Source organism: Aquila chrysaetos, chromosome 12 (assembly GCF_900496995.4).
Source record: "Aquila chrysaetos chrysaetos chromosome 12, bAquChr1.4, whole genome shotgun sequence".
Lineage (NCBI taxonomy): Eukaryota > Metazoa > Chordata > Aves > Accipitriformes > Accipitridae > Aquila > Aquila chrysaetos.
Genome location: NC_044015.1, coordinates 35,594,941 through 35,607,531, shown reverse-complemented (window position 1 = coordinate 35,607,531; position 12,591 = coordinate 35,594,941).

The following is a 12,591-nucleotide window of genomic DNA, read 5'->3' as shown; positions in this document are numbered from 1 at the left end:
CTTCATCGCAGAGGCCCACATACCAAGAGTGGACTCAGACAAGGGGTACGCACATGGAAATACTTCCTAGAATGCCAGAGCTAAACAAGAAAAAAACAAACCACGCTGTAAAAGATTAAATTCAGACCCACTGACTTGGAAGCAACAGGGACCGAATGTATTAGCCTTTTCTCAATGCTCTTATCTGTACTCGTGCAGGTAGAGACTGCTGCCTTGCGAGTAGGTGGCTCAGGTTTGAGCAGGTACATCCACCCCAATTCCTGTCCCAAACTTATATTCCAAATTTCAGACTTGTGAGAAGTAAAAAATGTTATGCTTTTTTCTTTATGTTTCATACGCTTTTGCCATATGAAGCCTGACTTCTTTTCTCAGTCTTCTGTTCCAGTCCACAATTCCTCTTCAGACAACATTTCCAAAAGATCTCAAGCAGCATGAATTTTGGTCAGGCTAAATCACTTGATTTTCCCTTACCCTGTTTAGAAGAGGCTTTACTTGGACAAAAGCAATGCCAGCCATTTCCCTTCATCCCTTTAAAATTACTGGCCACCTCTAAAGAACTTGGTCTCTCTTTTATGTCACTTTCTGACAACTCATCTGAGTTAAACAGGTTGCTGTGGCCAAATTAAATGCTTGGGAAATAGACCATACAATTAATTTGCAATAGTAAGTTGTCTCAGCATCATTTCTCTTCCTCTCCAGGGGAATGCTGGCTCAAGCAAAAGAAAAGATTAACATAATAAAAATATTCTAAAGACATCCTGTTAATTGTCCCAAGCTCAGATGGTATTGTCTATTCTTCTGTTGTGCGTAGCCAGCAAACAGTGTAAAATTCAGAATTTTTTCCCACCGCAAAAGTAGAGCCTTCAGTGCTGCAGGATAATCTCTGCCTTTCTGGAAAATGGATGAAAATGTGGTGTGGCAGAGCTTTGCTTTGATTTTCATAGGTGATCTCAGATTTGCCCCATTTAGGAGTATAATAATAGGACTTGTTAATTCAGACACATCAGCAACATTAATGAAGAGAATAAAGGTATGTGAACAAAGGAAAATTGCAAGCAAAATAACAGCAAATTTTGGAAAAAGAAGGAAATATTTTTTCTCTGAATAAGCAACTCAGGTTTCCTATGTTTGTTTAGGGACAGAGAAGACTTGAGGTTTTAAATTCAGGCAAAATAGAAGCTTCCATTTACAACTACATTTGAATATCACATTCAGTGACGGCAAATCTCATATGAAAAGTCAACGTATCCAATACATCCAAAACTCAGAAATATTCGCAAATGACTGAGTGAAGCATAGCTTACAGAAAAGTTAGATGTAACATGAGTCTGTAATTCTCTATATGCTCTAAAATGTCCTTTCCTAAAAATGGACAAAGTCTGATTTAATGCATTTTTGCTTATATGAAAACAGTCATAAAATATGTAAGAAAATACAGAATGTTATTAGCTTCAGTTCATGTAAACTAATCAGGATGAATTATGAGAGAGTGTTCCTGTAATTCAGAGCACTACTGAATACTATGCATGAAACAGTGTTCCTCCCCTCATAAACAGCTCGAGCTTTGCATATGTATCAGTGTAGAAAAATAAGTATTGACTTATTCACAAATTACTTTTTAGGCACTGGATTCCCAGAAATATATTTGTATAACAGCAACTACAAGCAAATGAATTTGTTGATAATTTAATCAGGTTTTCTTTCATTTTATGGCCTTAAAGGCACCTTGATCTTAAAAAATTATGTTCATCATTTTGAAAAGCAGAACTTTTATCTCAGCTCTGATGCTCACTTCCTTACTTCTTCTTCTAATATAGATTTTTGACATGGATTCAGTATGCCCTCTTTCATTTTCTTTCAGACTGCCAATTAAGATGTTTCTTAATATATTATCAAACAAACAGCTTCCCTACAGGAAGCTAACTAGTTCTCCTGCTTTTATTATTTATGTACCTTTCAAAATGAAATATTTTGAATGTGGTACAGTTTTCACATGTCAAAGATGGATTTTTTAATTCTGTCATTCTGCAGAACAGTAAGGAGAGAAAATAAATCAGATGTTTTATCTGATTGTACCTCAGTCAGGTTTTTCTGTGTTCTCAAAAAGAACAGTGTGGAGCTTCACTTGCTCCACAAAAGGCATTTTTAGCTTTGAAAATATTTTAAAGACATCTCAGGAAAGCCAGACCCAACACTAAGAGTGGAGTTCTACTCATCTTAAAAGAAGACTCATATTGCTTTACCGTGGTCGTATCTGACTATTTAGGATCTCCTGGTACTTCATCACATGAATTGGAAAAAACTTATTAGTAGGAGCCAAAATATGGGCAGAATTTCACCCACCATAATATTTCCTATCACTCTCCATCACTGACATGGGTGGGTGGTGAAAACTGTCCCAAATTGTGCTTCTGGGTACATCTCGATAACGTGGCAACCTAGGAAATACTGACACTGTGTGTTAGTTAGGTACTAACCATGGCGGGAGACGTGTGGGAGCCTTCACATTAGGGGATTTTGCTGTCTTTGAAGTATACATTGAAATTAATAAAGTTAGTGATAAGTTCATGGTGGCCATGGAAGTCTAAAGGTTGTGGTAGGGCTTGTGTCTTTTAATAGACAAGTTAGAAAAAGCAGACAAAGTTTTGGGCAGACCAGAAAGAAATGTTGCCCTCCTTGTATGGTGCTCTTGCTATAGGCAGAGGATGTTGCAGATTTGTTCTGAACATTAAGTAGTCCAAGAAAATAATAGGACTGTGAAAATCCAAAAGTTAGACTTTAATTATTTTCCATCTCCTTTATTACCTTCTCAAATTATACTGCAAAGATCCAGAACCTAGACCTCTGGGAAAGCTCCTCAATCTCTGTGTCAAAGTCTGAGGAAGATGTTGTTCAAAATCATTTACCATCTAGTTTCCTCAGTATGGTAGAAGCTAGATATAGCTCTTTTGGCTCCTCTCAGTCCTCCACAGATGCCTCCCACTTATAAAAGGCACCTAATAACAAGTAAACCTTTTTGAAATATTCGAAAGACTTCTCAGTGCTCCAAGATAGCTAGTATTCTCATTATTTAAGGTACGTACCCAAACTGATTTCTCTCTTTTTGTGCCTCCAGTGCAAAATTATTACATTGTCAGAAGTGGATCGTCTAACTTGTGGGGGAAAAAAATTGGATTCCATGCTGTATTTCATATTGTACCATTATGAAAATGGTATATTAAATTCAAATACTTCAATTGTACCATTAGATGGTGTCATTATGTGGCTTGCTAATTGATAGGTTATTCAAATGAACATTATAATTTTAGACTTCTTAGAGGCATCCATATGAAGAATTTCCAAACTTCAGAGAAGTAAACTGGGTGTTAGGAAGGAAAAACATGTACTGAGAATATTTCCTAATGCATGTCACTGAAAAATCGTTACATAACTGCTGTGTGCATTCCAGGACTTGGTGCAGTCTATTTTTAATACCTGGTATGAAAGAACTTCCTGCTACTTTTTCTCTTTGAAGGCTGCTTTGTGGTTCATTAGATCATGTTGTCAGGCCAATTTTTCTGCTATCCTTAAACCTCATTTTTCCTGCTTAAAAAGCAAGTGAAACTGTATCAAATGGAAGAAGGTGCTGAGCATAAAATACTGTTAAGAGTAAGGTACGTTATGTAAATGTTGCAGTGGTCCCAGAACGAAGCACTGCCAACTCAGGCTTAATATTAAACCTGAAGAGAAACCTAAACATGTTAAACACATGCACTTTTAAGAAAAGCAGAAGAACTTGTATGCCAAGCAACAGCACCTAGCAAGAATTTTCAACTTTGTGTTTATGAAGACAGATTTATTTTTTTTTTATTAAAGTAGCTTTAATTTCATAGTGTTCTCCATGCAGGGTTATCACAGGTCACCATTTTGACCATAATTCATATAATCATGATCATTAACATAAAGCATTTTGCTGAAATGCAACCAAACTTCCTCAAACAGAGGCTGTGCAAGATATTTCAGGATATTTTAACTGCACAGAAAGTTTACAGCATTTGTGTAATTTTGCTGCTAAAATCCTAGCCAAGCAGAGACTGATAGAGATGAAATGGCCAGAGGGACCACCATTTTCACCTCGGCTGACTTCCTGCAAAACAAAGGCCACAGGACTTCCTGAATTAATTTCTTTTCAAGCTAGAACATATCTTTTAGGCAAACGTACAGCCAAGTGACAGACAATCCATTAGATCTGCTACAAGAATTTAAAAGTATTAATTTTATAGACAAAAAAATACTGAATGTAGTTGCAAATTAACAGGCGGTTCATTGTATATTAGAAAGGACTTCTGTGACTGTCTCACTTTCATCCATAGCAGATAAATGGAATGAATGACAATCTTAAATGCAAAATAGCATTCGGTGGTAATTGCTGCAACCCTTGCCGTGAACCTACTCTTGCAGTCTCTAGCAGGGAGGCAGCGGAGCATTTAAGTCAGATGACCGAAACAGGTAATACCCTCAGCTGCGCGACCTGCCGCTCTGACACACGTTGCCGTTGCCATAAAAGGGAGGTTTCAACATAAAGAGCAGCTCCCGAGCTGCCTGAGTTTTCAGATGGGTGGATGAAGGCAAAGAGTCAACCCCAGGAGCTGTGGAGCCCCTCCGGGGGCTGTTAGATGATGCTTTCCCCGGGGGATGTGACTGACGAGGGTGTGGGGATGCGGGTCCCTGCTTTACCCCGTGGGCTTAACCCATCGGCACACGTGGAGCAGAGCCAGGGTATTTAAGAACCCCAGAGCTAACAAAATATTTGGACTTCCCTTTCTGTCGTTTTGACGTGCCCCCACCAGAAGCAATTCCTTTCCCCCCCTTCCCTCTGCTGTCCCCAGAAAGTTTCATCTCCATGGAATGCTTTTTGATCGTTTATTTCTGCACTTCTGTAGATCTTTCAAGTTGTTTTTGTTGCCAAAGCAACTGCTCCAGCCCTCAGTCCCAGTGCTCCCAGTCTCCCTCCCAGCGCACTCTTCCCTCTCCCTCTTCACATCAGAGCACTCTGGATCATAACCTTTATTTTCAGAGGAAATGTCTTCACCCAAAAATGTGAAATCTGCCTGAATTCTGCTTATTTCAACAAGGTTGTTATTAAGAAATTCATTACAGGTCACTTAAAAATCTTCCACGTTAGGCCAAAGTCATGGAACTGCTCTGCTCAATCTTGTCCAGTGCTTCATAATAACATCTTGTTTTCAGTTGCTCGTAACTGTTTGGGCTGGTATTTTCCAAGCCAAAGATCTGCCCCAGGTTTAATTTTTGGCAGTTTCCAGCTAAACCACCGTAGTCATTTTCAAGAACAAGGTTAGAAAAATATTTTGCCCATATTAAAAAATAATAATCCGGTTGCTTCATTCAGAAGTGTCAGTATCCCCATTTCTCTACAGAAGGAATTTGAAATGGAACACCATCACTGGTCTAGTTTCATCCATGTACCTTTTGAACAGCAACTTGGAATTTGGCAGCACCGTTGCTGTGGTTTTACAGATGTGCATCCAAATGTAACAAAGTTGTAAGACTCCATAAAAATCTCAGTTTGCACGTGATCGGTTAAGAATTGTTAGTTTTTGGCAGCTAAATTTTCCAAAGATCAGCCTGTGCTGACGGAGCCCGTTCTGCGTTCGCCTGCTGTATGGCGTGCAGGCACCACGTGCAGTTTTTTTCGCAGAGCTACCAAGTACGCTCTTTGCCTGAGGCAGTGGGGACCGAGCGGCGTTTCTCTGCAATTTCTCCTCCTGTACTCCTAAGAGATTATATTCCGTGAGATCCGGGTACCCCTCCTATCTGCATCATCTCCCTTTCTGCTGTTGCTGCCGAGGCAGTGAGAAAAGGAGGATGGGGGTCACGAAGATGAAAGAGTTTGGGAGAGGCCTGTAACCGGCGAAGCATGGGAGGGAGCAGAAAGCGAGAGGCAGAAGGAGGAGGTGAAGGCGGTAGATGCCAGGGAGACAATTATTACTGACCAGCGCTAAGAATTCTCCTGGCACAACTAGGACATCATGGGCAGAAATCAGTTGTGGAAGCAGTTCTTCTGCTGGACTAGGAAAAAAAAAAGGTTGTACATATATACATAATGAGATTCTGCTAGGCAATGGGGAAAGGATATGATATATTAGGCAGGGAGGTTGATAAGCATAATGGAGATAAAGATAAGATGTCAGGGGAAATAATTAACAAAAAATAAGAGGGTGGATGTGCAGATGAAGGAAAGGAAACTAGGAGATGAAAATAGAGCATGAAGAGTGCAAGAAGGCAGGAGTCAGGGAATGGAGGGATGGATAAACCAAACGTGGAAGAGCAACAACAGGGAGTTACCTGAAAACAGCACAGAGGAGAGAGAGAAGGCAGGAGCCAGGCAGAAGGAAGGTTACTTAAGAGCATCAAGGGAGAGAAGGAGTGCGAATGCAGACCGAACTCTAAGAGTAGGCTGATTTTTTGAGTCAGACATCAATGCAAATTGTGATTTATCTGTAATGGTATAGGAGTAGGAATCCGGCACAGCTAGCATCTACAGCCACGTTTTTTTTTCCTGTTAGAGAGCTCTTTTATTGAATATTCTGGATCTCTTGAGCCAGAGCTCCAGAGTTAAGGTGACCGCACGTCACTATCTGTTTACTTTTCAGGCTTCCTCTGACTTTATTAACAAACATTTGAAGTGCCTGAGGTGCGCTATGCTGCTCTTTTAACCACAGTAAAAAAATATTTCTGCACGATACATTTGAAAATATTTTAAGTAATTTTAAAATTACAGGTAGGGCTGCCAGCAATGCCTCTCACTGGCAGAGCAAAGCAAGGCCCTGCGCTTAGCTCGGTGGGCTTTCACCGCGGGCGTTTGTCATCTAAGAGGGCTTGCACCATCACCGCGCCAATTAGGCACGCTTCATCACAGGGCTGAGCGGCGCTGCCTTTGCAATTTTTCACTCCCACCAGCCAGGAGCAACACCACCTGGAGAGGCGGGAGGTGAGCGGTGGAGAGGACTGGGTGGACTGGGTGGCCTCCGCGCCCACGGGCAGGGCAGAGATGGAGGGGGCTCCAGCAGGAGCCAGGGAGCGCAGCCGCTGGAGAGGGAGAGGGAGAGGGATGTGTCCTGCCCCATGGCACTGCTAGAGCTGCAGAGAGACCAGGCTCACACTCTCCCAGTGATAAAGCAGGGGGAAACGGTGGTATTTGCCTCTGACGTGATGATTCAGCCTGCAAGCTGGAATTTCTGTAACAGAAATGGTAAACGCTTCGCCACAACCGGCACGTTTGGTCTGTTATGTTCTCTGTCAGCTGGAAGGCAAGCTTTGCAGAGCTGAGCTGCTTTACTTTCCTTTTGAGAATGAAAGTAGCACTGCTGTCAGAAGATTGAGTTGTTGGTATGTATCAGGTGATAGGAAAAATTACTCTGAAACTGCAAATGGTCTGACATACATTTATTTTTATATACCTGGGAGCTGCAAGTGTTGATTTGCTGCCTATTTATCCGTTTGTCAGACTGATAGCTTAAAAGCACAAATTACACTTCTAATAACAACTCCTAGGGGTAAGGCTGCTGTTACTGCTTGGTTCCTCCTAAAGATTAAACAGAGCTAAGAGTTGATACATTGACCTATTGCTTCTCGAAGCAGATGTCTGTTCAAATTCTGACCTACGTCCTAGCTAAAAATGCATTCAATCTTTTCTTAATTTGTAATAGATACTTGTGTACATTACAAAACCATCTCGCAATTTGGCAAATTAAGTTGTCTGTGGTTAGCTCTGGAATTGCAGAGAGATTGCAGTGCACTGCAGCATTGCATAACGAGCTTCCCCAGACTTTGCCTTACTCGAGTGAGTAACAGTAATCCTTATCTCTAGCGAGCATCAGATTCAGCCCGTTTTTGAGAAAAGAATTAGTATCAAATATACGATGGGCATGTTATGCCTTGTGGCTGCAATGTTTTTTCAATTAACTTCTCTGAATATACCACAATGAAAAGTGTCAGCTTTTTGCCTCAGAGGCCTATAATTAGATTAAATGAATACAGTTAATTATCTACTACCTTCTTTACACAAAACAATGTTTCTTTAAATTAAAATGCTCGTACAGGAAGGAAATTGTTGTTCGCTCCAATATATGCATACAGTTCTGGATCGCGAATGCTGTGAATATATCGTGGTGTAGCACAGCTTTTTGTCTGAAGCCCTTATTTTACAGGAGCTAAAACAAATTACATCTGAAAATCCACAGATATCACACTATTTAGAGCCTATATGTTGGTGCAAGGAGGTGATATTATTAAAAGTTACAGGGCTCATGGGACAAATACACTTTTCTCTTTCTCAGATGTTCTCTATAAAATTCCTTTAGAGAGATTAAATACAGCTTTGTTTGTGTACCTGCAGTCACACCCTCAAGGGCTATGGTATGTCTGGATAGAAAGCTGCTTTTTCTAGCAGGGTGTACTTCTCCTTTCAGAAAATTGTAAAAAAATGCTTTCTGTAGGAAGTATTTACAATTAACAGCTCGGTTTCCAGGCCTGCTGGTGTTCTAGCTGGTGTGGACTGAAAATCTTCTCTGCCTGTTCTCCAGCGTTACTAAATATAAGCGAAAGTTCGTGACCAATCAATACGCCCCCATCCTGGCACGCCTGATTTAGAAGTGCAGCTACTCAAATGGTGGTACATCACCTCGGTGGTAACATAGCTGCAGCAGAAAGCACTCTTTTTGATTTGGCAAAGTGTAACCAAATGTCCCTATTTCCATCAGAATAGATGTTAATAACTTAAGGCCTCAACATGCGATCCTCCCTCACCAGAAAATTACAATTAACTTTAGCAGAAGCCCTTATTCCGGCCTGCAGTATACTCTGCATATAAATGCGATGTGTGCCCAGGATTGCTCTTGTGTTTCATTAGGGTCAAACCCTGAAAAGCTTTTGAATACTCAGTGTTCCTACAGGGCATCGCATTTTATTGTGGTTTGTGCTGTGTGAGTATCTTTAGACCTTCATTAGCTCCGTGTATGAAAGTGTTCATTAAAATATCATTGTGTTGATAATAATCTTGATATTGAGAGGTGAAGAGGGCTGTGTGGCCATACAAATGCTGCCCCGTGCTCTCGGGGTGTAGCAGGAGAAAGACAGACCATCTTGATAGGCACTATCTGCTGAAGGAAAACTTTCACCAGGAGCTGTGAACTGACTTTAACCTTTCAGTGGCTGCACTGCGAAGCAAAACGTTTCATGCTTCCTACACAGAGGGAAGCTTTTTTTATCTAAAATACTCATAAATACCAGCGGCTCTCCTAATTACTTCTACAAATATCAGAAAGCAGTTACAGAGGAACAAAGAAATGCAACTGGAAACATGGTTCAGTGGTCTTGTACTTCCCTGAAAAGCTGATTATACTTTTGGCTGATTCAGTTTCTTTCAGAGGGAATTTACCCTTTTTGGCAGTTTGAGTTTCAGCAGTGCTGATTGGACTAACGGCAGAAAATGCATCTTGGGCTGAGGAAATTAACTCGGGTCCTGTGTGTGTCAAACTGAATTTTGCCAGCGAGCTCCAGGTCTTGCCTTCGAGCCCCTCCGTGTCCCTTGTTTTGTGGGATTCAGAAGCCATTTTAACGCTGGCTTAAAAATAGAGACATTTCCTTTATGCTTTTGCAGGTGCCTTGCCCAATTCCCTGCTTTCCCTGTATGACCGATGTTTTAGGATAAGCACTAATGAAAGGTCAAGGTTATTCTGAAGTATCCAACATAGGAGAGTTCTTTTCCTCGTAGTTCCTTAAGACGAACTGCACACAATTATAACCGATGCTGTGCCGAAAGGTAATTCAAACATTCTGGGAAATAGTACAAAATGACAAGCAGCACTGTAAAATGTCCCTGGTGATTTGTGCTTAGTGCTTCTTCAAAATGCAAGAAGCCATCTTACCACTCAGTGCTGTGGCAGAAGTTAATTTTTTTTTTGAGTGGGGCTCTGTAATTTGGGTCTGCAGAGCAAGACTTGCCACATCTGGCTACCAGAAATGTGCCATGTAGTTTACATCCGAAGATCATTTCCTCGCCTCTGTGACACAGAAACCAAGAAACGTGGATTTCCCCCCCCCCCCCCCCCCCCCCCGCCGCTTTCGCTTGTCTGTCATTTTCAAATGCAACAAAAGGTCATGAAAATCTCTGGCTGGGAGATACACCTTGCTTCCCTTTTTTTTTTTTAAGGAAACCTGGAGACAACCTGCTTCTTTTTGTCTTCTGCGTGGGCTGCGCTGGGAGAAGATGCTTCTGCATCCCTGAAATCTGGGCAAGGGCGGGGGGAAGAGCCCCGAGCTGCAGCGGGAGCCCCGCCGCCGCAGCCCGGGCAGCGGGCAGCAGCCACAAATATGTGTCATAAACATCCCCCCCCCCCGGCAAAGATGTGGGTCCCTTTTCTCTACTCACTGCGGCTGAGGGGCTGCGAAGGCATCGGGGTTACGCTGAGGAGGCTCCAGTCCCGGCTGCGGGGAGAGGGAGGGAGGAAAAGGGAGGGAAAAAGAGAAGAAAAAGAAGAAGAAAAGGGGGGAAAAAAAAAAAAAAAAAGGGGCGCAGTGCAAGTTGCGAAGAAATGCGGCGGCGGAGGCGAGGAGGGAGGCGGCGGGGGAGCCCGCCGAGCCCGCGGAGCCGCGGCCGGGCGCGGAGCGGAGCGCGGGCCGGCGGCCGCCCCCGGGGCCCCTGGCGGCGGCGGCGGGGGGGGGGCCGAGGCTGAAACGGCGGCAGAGCCCGCGGAGGAAACTAAATAAATAAAATCAGACTGTTATTTAAGGCGCGTAAATTTAAAAATATTTGGACAGGAAGAGAAAGGGGAGAGGAACCGTAGAAGACAACCTAACGGTTTCGGAGCCGGCCGCCCCCCCCCCCCCCCTTCCCCGCCCGCCGGCCCCGCTCCCGGCCGCGCTCCCCGGGGGCCGCCCGACCTGCCGGGCCCCGGCCGCCCCCCTCCCCGGGGATCCCGGCAGAGCCCTCCGGGAGCACCGACATTTTGAGTGCATGTCTTGTGGGGCAGGCTTTTCTGAGACTCGGTGAGAAATCTTTCTTTCTTTCTCTCTTTCCTTCTTTCTCCCTTTCCCCCCCCCCCCCCCCGCCATGCACGGTATAACAGTCTCCTCGCAAATGAATGCAGAAGCTTTCCTCCCCTCGCTTTTTCGAGGGAATTTCAGCGCTGTGGTTAAGCAGATAATAATGTATGGTTGCTTCTGGCTGCCCGGTGAATTGCCAGGTACATTCGTGGAGGAGACCCTTCTCTTTCTTTTAAAAGCTAAAAAGTGCTGGGTTTCTACTGTTTTAACTCTTTCTTCATGTGAACAAGGCAACGGCGCTTCCTACGAAGCTAATTTCTTATCCCCCCCTGGAATAAAGCATTGACTTCATTGCTCTCCCCACACCGAAAACTGGAAGGCAAGTCTTTTCGTGTACTTCAGTGTGCCGTCATGTATTGCACCGGCGACTGAGCTGAAGTCACCTTCAAATACCTTATTATTTACGCTCCCCTCTGTAAGTGCCCGGCCAGCTTTCCCTGCCTGCATTTAGCCGTGCACCTCTCCCCCCCCCCCCGCCAGCATTCACAGAGCGGCTGTTTCACCCTCTCACGGGTGCTGCTGCCACAGATTAAGCTCTGTTCGTTCCCTGTAGGATCCCTTTAGGATCTGCCCCTTTTCAAAAGGAATTCAACAGCCCCCGCCGTTGTTTCCGAGGATGATTTAGAAACAAAGGTCAAGTGTAACAGCTTTGCTCATCCGTGTAACTGAAATGGGGGAGAGGGCTCTTTCCCCACAGCTGTGCTCTCACGTAGCCTGGTCAGTAGGAATCCTGGTACAGCCACATTTTAGGCTCTGTTTCTTCACAGGTTTCTGTGCTTGCTGCATTTGTTTCTATTTCTGCATCTCATCTCCATTCTGCTTTGTTTACTGCCTGTTCCTGGGCTGCTGCAGGGCAATCTCTGCTCCTGCCTGGGAGACTCGCTTTTCAGTTGGTTTGTGTCTCAATAAAAGCTCTCAAAAATATTTCGTTCCATCTCACAGGCTGCAGTTTTGCGTCTCCGGGTCAATATCGCTGTCGACATTTTCACAACTATGCGAATTTGTAAAACTGGACTTTTTGATGTTGCCAGACTACCGGGGGGGGGGGGGGGAAATCACAAAAGTAATTTCTGAAACCACATCCGATATTAGAATCCTTTGTCGGTATAAAGATGCCCTATTAATGAGATTTGCTTTATATTCTTTTCTCCTCGCTGAGTAAATGTAAGACCTTCTGCAGGAAAGCTGACCCCCAGCTCAGCCCCAGCAGTTTTATCACCTGCAAACCCTGTAAGGTGCACGTAACCCACCAGCTGATTTATTTCTTTGGTTTCCCAGAGGCTTTTTGTAGTAACTATTAAGTTCCTGGGGCAACAGAGAGCAATTTTGGCTTTCAAAGTATCTAACTAGGAACTTCCATTTAAAATATTGTTTACCATAACTGGAGGGGCTTACAGAGAAAACGCAGCAATAAAAACAAATCAAACGCACCTTTAAACCAGACTTAACATCGCCCGTGACTCAGCCGCTCACGTTATAGGCACG